The sequence below is a fragment of the Camellia sinensis genome, chromosome 2, assembly GCF_055761805.1.
Source record: "Camellia sinensis isolate YWXY chromosome 2, ASM5576180v1, whole genome shotgun sequence".
In the NCBI taxonomy this organism is placed as follows: Eukaryota; Viridiplantae; Streptophyta; class Magnoliopsida; order Ericales; family Theaceae; genus Camellia; species Camellia sinensis.
Genome location: NC_138962.1, coordinates 94,092,918 through 94,098,927, shown reverse-complemented (window position 1 = coordinate 94,098,927; position 6,010 = coordinate 94,092,918).

The window sequence follows — 6,010 nt, the reverse complement described above, 5'->3', positions numbered from 1 at the left end:
ACTTTAATGATTATATGTGCAAGTAAATTTTTTGTGGCTACAAACAAATAAAAAAATTATTGTAACTTATCGTTTTATCCATGAACTCTCTTTTTTTCAATGAAAGAGGGGCCCCCATTTCTAAAGTTCGCCTTAGGCCCCCTAAATTTCAGGGCTGGCCCTGCTTTAGATGTCTGCATAGATGCATTATAGATGCATCAAAAGAGCATTCTGTAGTATGTGTATCAACATATGTATATAAAGATCCAAGTAATCCATAATTTTGGGTTTAGGGTTCAACCTTCGTATTCATGCGACCTATGTAACTATGTACATCGCTAGATCTGCTTTGGCGAGGTCTTTGGCCACTCAGAGTTTGGCATTCAAGATGACTATAAGGCCAAAAACATTTTAATTGAAAAATAGCCTAAAATACAGATCTGTCGGACAAAAACCCTAGAATACAGATTTGTTGATACAGATAATTTTTTGTTGTTGCTGTTGCTATTGATCATGCCTCCCTAATGATAACTTTTTTTTTCCCTTTGTTGAACAGATATATGTTGGATTTAGCTGTTTAGATATGTAAAATTATTGTTGTTTTTTTATCTATTTTGTGTTGTTTTTTTATCTGTTGGTGTGTTGTTATTTTCTTTTATCTATTGGTGTGTTGTTGTTGTTGTTGTGGATAATTCCAACAGATAGAAAACAAGTTTGTGAAATTTCAAACATATAGGAAAATGGGCCTTCAATTTGAACCAATAGAGAGAAAAAAAAATTTTAAAGAACTCAAAAATAAAATTAAAAAAAAAATGATTGAAAAGGAAAATCCAACAAAAAAAAAAAAAAAAAAAAGGAAAACTGAAGAATAAACGAGTAAAAAGTAGGGGAAATTGCAAATATATGAAACATTGCAACTTTAACGCATAAAAAGAATTGTACACACTAAATTACACCATCCTAAGAATATGATTTTTCCCACTGTTGCACGTAATTGCAATTTTCCCAAAGTTACAAACAACATGAGTGCAAAGTGGGTCATTGCCAGCCACTGAGATGAGACGCCATTATTGACTTCTTTCATTGCTTTCACTTTAGTTAAAGGTGCCGATAAATCATTTGTCCATTTGAATAATTTAACCAGTTATTTACTAGTGTGCCCTTTGTTAATGTAAATATTTCTTTTTTTTTGGGGGGGGGGGGGTCTTCATGAATTGACCATGTTTTTTATTTATGCATTGCTTGGTTTGTATTGAGTTTACAACCTTTACCTACCAAAGTTGTTCCTTCAGCCTGTTTTTCCATCCCTGCATTGCTTCCTTTCTTAATCAATTATAGAACATGAATCCCTACCAAAGGCATACCTAAACACATACCTACATACCGCAACAATGGAAGAAAATAAAGTTTCAAAACCGTAACAATGAAAGAAAATAGAGTTCCGAACTACAACAATAGAAGAAGGTAGTATTTGAATGTTCTCTAACCTTCGTCCAACAATTCTGAACATCAAGACTGCAACAATGGAAGAAAATAAAACTTCAAAACTGTAAAAATGGAAAAAATAAAAAATAAAAAATAGAGTTTCGAACCACAACGATGGAAAAATAAAATATTCAAATGTTCTATCACCACTAACATATAAATGAAACTCCTACAAAAACGTATCTATTGATTCCTCCAAGATCCTATCACCAAAACTTCCAACATAGAAATAACAAAATCTAAAAAACGTATATATCTTATTGTGTATAATATGTACTATCAAAATAGAACAAAGAGTATAATAGTCCAAAACAAATTATAAATCAGGAAAAAATGACCTCGTGGGATACAAGTCTAAATATATGGGACTTGATAGAACACAATAAAACCTTACGGATTTATTGGGCTATAAATCTACTCAAAGGGATTTATAAATAAATCTCCCTTAAATTTTTTTCAATATAATAAAAGTAAAATATTATAGTTAGTATTCATTTTCACTCATTATTTATTATAATACATCTTTTAACTCTCGTTAATTATAAATTATTATTTATAATTTTATTTAAAAAATCATTTGTTAAGTTACAAAATTAACTCGCCTCTCGCCCCCACTTTCACCATGCCCCACTATGATATGGGGTGGGGGTGAGGACAGAGGATGACAAACCTGCTCCATTGCCATCCTTACTCATTGCTATCGGCTACCATCGAATGACCTCCTTCGCCAACCACCTTCGATCACCATCTCCCTCAATCACTAACCACCTGCCTTCTCTTGCTGGCAGTAACCACCTTTGGCCACCACATTTTCTTGAAAAACACCTTCAACTACCACTTTATGAATTAAGACAAATATTAAAAACTAAATAATAGCTAAAAATCTCCCTATCCATAAATAAATAAACACAAATACTAAAATCCTAAATTCTAAATGAAGACAGAATTTAAATCACAATTATACCACTTTATTAATTTATTCAATTTATAATAGGTTTGAACAATTTCAAATAAGAAAATGATAACCACTGTGTAAAAAAAAATATTGAAATATATGACAAGAATATACAAATTACAAGGAATTTTTTTTCATAAATCCCATGTATTGGGACTTATCTATCTAAAAACTCTTACTTTCTTTTTTTCTTCTTATAACCACTGTGTAAAAAAAAAATATTGAAATATATGACAAGAATATACAAATTACAAGGAATTTTTTTCCATAAATCCCATGTATTGGGACTTATCTATCTAAAAACTCTTACTTTCTTTTTTTCTTCTTATAACTCATTTAATCTTGTGGCATGTAATTATATAAACACTCAAATATTTCAATCATACATGTTTTGGAGTTCAAATTGTAATCTCCTAACTAACGATATACTAGAAAGTTAACTTTCTAAAATCTCCAAACATGAATTCATTGCTACGAATAAACCAATATTTCAGTCTCATTGCGGAATCCTATTACTGCAAATTTCACAGCGATTTTGACAGGCATCTGTTATCATCCTAGTTGAGCTATCTTACTTCAACATTGTTTTCCGAACCACATTCAACATCAAAAGTGTGGACATTCACATTTGAGTTAGGCACTATAAATACAAAAGATGAATTGTAAATCTAAAATCATGAAAGCTAATAAATATCATATTTAAAATCTTACTGTTTTAAAATTTTGAAGATTAATAAATATCTTATTTTCACATTTTTTTATAATGCGAAAATTTAAAAATAACGCAACCAAAAATCTAAACAAAAACTAAAATACAATATGAATATTCATAGTAAATAACAAATATATAACTAACATTCGACAAAACAAAATATATATCGAAGTACAATGTGAATGTTCACAATAAATAACAAACGTACAACTAACCTTAAAAAAATAAAACTCATATTAAAATACAATGTGAATGTTTACAGTTTATAATTAACAGACAACTACCGTTAAAAAAAACTAAACGCATACGATTGTGAACATTCACACTGGAACGTGAAAACATAAATAAAAAAAATTAAAAAAGTAAAAACTGATTATTTCGATTGTTCAATAGTAACAAAAAATGATTTTTTAACTAACAAGTATAGTAACAAAAATAACAAACATACAACTAACATTCGAAAAAATAAAATTTACATCAAAATACAATGTGAATCTTTACAGTTTAAATTAACATACAACTAGCTTTAAAAAAGTTAAACTCATACCAATGTGAACATTTACACTGCAACGTGAAAACGTGAAACAAAATTGAATAAAGTAAAAAAAAATTGACTTTGATTGTTCAATGGCAATAAAAATAATTGTTCAACCAACAAGTATAGTGACAAACAATATATAAAAAATATCAAATAGTTCATATATATATTGATGCACATTTTTAGAAAAATATGTGTATAATTAATTCTGCAATAATACTAGTGAATAAACTACACAATATTGATGAATACACATATCGACGGGGAGACTACAGTTTAAGTACAACAATAATGAAAAATGATTGTTCATCGCCAGTTTGCCATCATCTCTATTGCGAGTCCACCATCATCTCTATCATCAGTTTATATATACAACTAATCTTCTCTTCTAAATGTTCTTCTATAATAGAAGCTTATTGTAAAATAATGGTGACTGAAGATCTTTGATAAAGTAAATCCCTCACATTGAGGCAAACAAAGCACTAAGAATAATAATCTTCTATACTTACATACAATGTTTTATAGGGCACTTGGCCAAAAAGTCTAATTTTCAATTTTTTTAGCTAAAGGTCCAGGCGCTAGAATACTTTGTCCAAAAGGAAAAGCTTGTCCCGCTCTCTTTCTCTCTCCAAACCCTAATCCTCTCTCTCTTGTAGTCACCGGAGTCGTCAGAGTCACTGCTCAATCTCTCGATTGCATTGGACCACTTGTGAACTACCACAACCCCTCTTCTTTTTCCGTTGTCCTCCATCACCGAAGGCCTGAAGAAGAAGATTAGAAACAACTCTTCGCCACCAACACCTGATTTATCTGGCGGAGTCAGTGTTGTACTCTTATACAGCGTGAACAAAGTGGCGGTGGTAATGGATCTAGATCCTTCAAAGCTCGACAAAAATAATCGCACTAGTTCACTCCGACGTTGGTATATAGCATTTCAGGGTTCTCAGTCTACTCTAGGTCTTCAGCAATAGAGAAACCTTAATCTAAGACGATCATCTACCCCACCAACTCCTCCCTTTGTGGTTTATAGCGAACTCCGGTAATGGAAGTCAACCCTAGCGAGTAATGCTCTATCCGGTGTCTGTCGACGTTGAATATCTCAACCTATCCATCCTCAAACCTCAGCTAAATCCTGCATTGCAGGGTCTTCAGATGTCTACATAGATGCATTAGATGAGCATTCCGTAGTTGTGTATCAACATATGTGTATAAAAATCCAAGTAATCCATAATTTTGGGTTTAGGGTTCAGCCTTCGTATTCATGCGATCTTTGTGACTATGTACATCGCTAGATCTGCTTTGGCGAGGTCTTTGGCCACTCGGAGTTTGGCATTCAAGATGAATATAAGGCCAAATACATTTTAATTGCAAAATAACCTAAAATACAGATCTGTTGGACGAAAACCCTAGAATATAGATATGTTGTTACAGATAATTTTTTGTTGTTGTTGTTGGTTGTGTTGCTATTGATCATGCCTCCCTAATGATAACTTTTTTTTTCTTTGTTGAACAGATATATGTTGGATTTAGCTGTTCAAATATGTAAAATTATTTTATTTTTTTTATTTGTTTTGTGTTGTTGTTTTTTTATCTGTTGGTGTGTTGTTGTTGTAGTGGATAATTCCAACAGATATAAAACAAGTTTGTGAAATTTCAAACATATAGGAAAATGGGCCTTCAATTTGAACCAAAAAAAAAAAAAGGACAAATAGTCAAAAAAATTGAATAGATAGAAAAAACATTTGAACAGATAGATACAAATTTCAACAGATAGTCAAAAAAGTCAACCGATAAAAAAAAGTCAACAGATAAATTAAGGGGTAAAATTGAAAACAAAATGTTTTCCCAGAATAACAAAAGAACTTCTCAGCAAACTATTTCACAAAAGGTGAACCTCTCACCAACAAAAAATATCTATTGGACCTAATGTCTTATACCCTCCTTAAATTGGATTCATCTCTAATTTTTCCTATTTTATATATATCATAAATGAAATACATCTAATAAATGATTTTCTTTCTCTTAGATATATGGTATAATAATTATATATATATATATATATATTAATAAAAGTTTGTAAGGGTAGAATAGTCCACATATTACTTGTAATATAGGATAAAATATCTATTAGAATATCAGTTCAAAGGGATAGTATTAGGTGAAATATAAGAATATTTTGCAGATTTATTTGGTTATAAGTGCTCTAAATGAGATTTATAAATAAACTTTTATAATGGTTAAAGTTAAAGATTTAAATAGGAAAAAAAATTAAATAGTTGCATGTGCTTCCATGGAAGAATTAAAAAAGGATTATATTAAAAACTAAAATGTCAAATTTAAT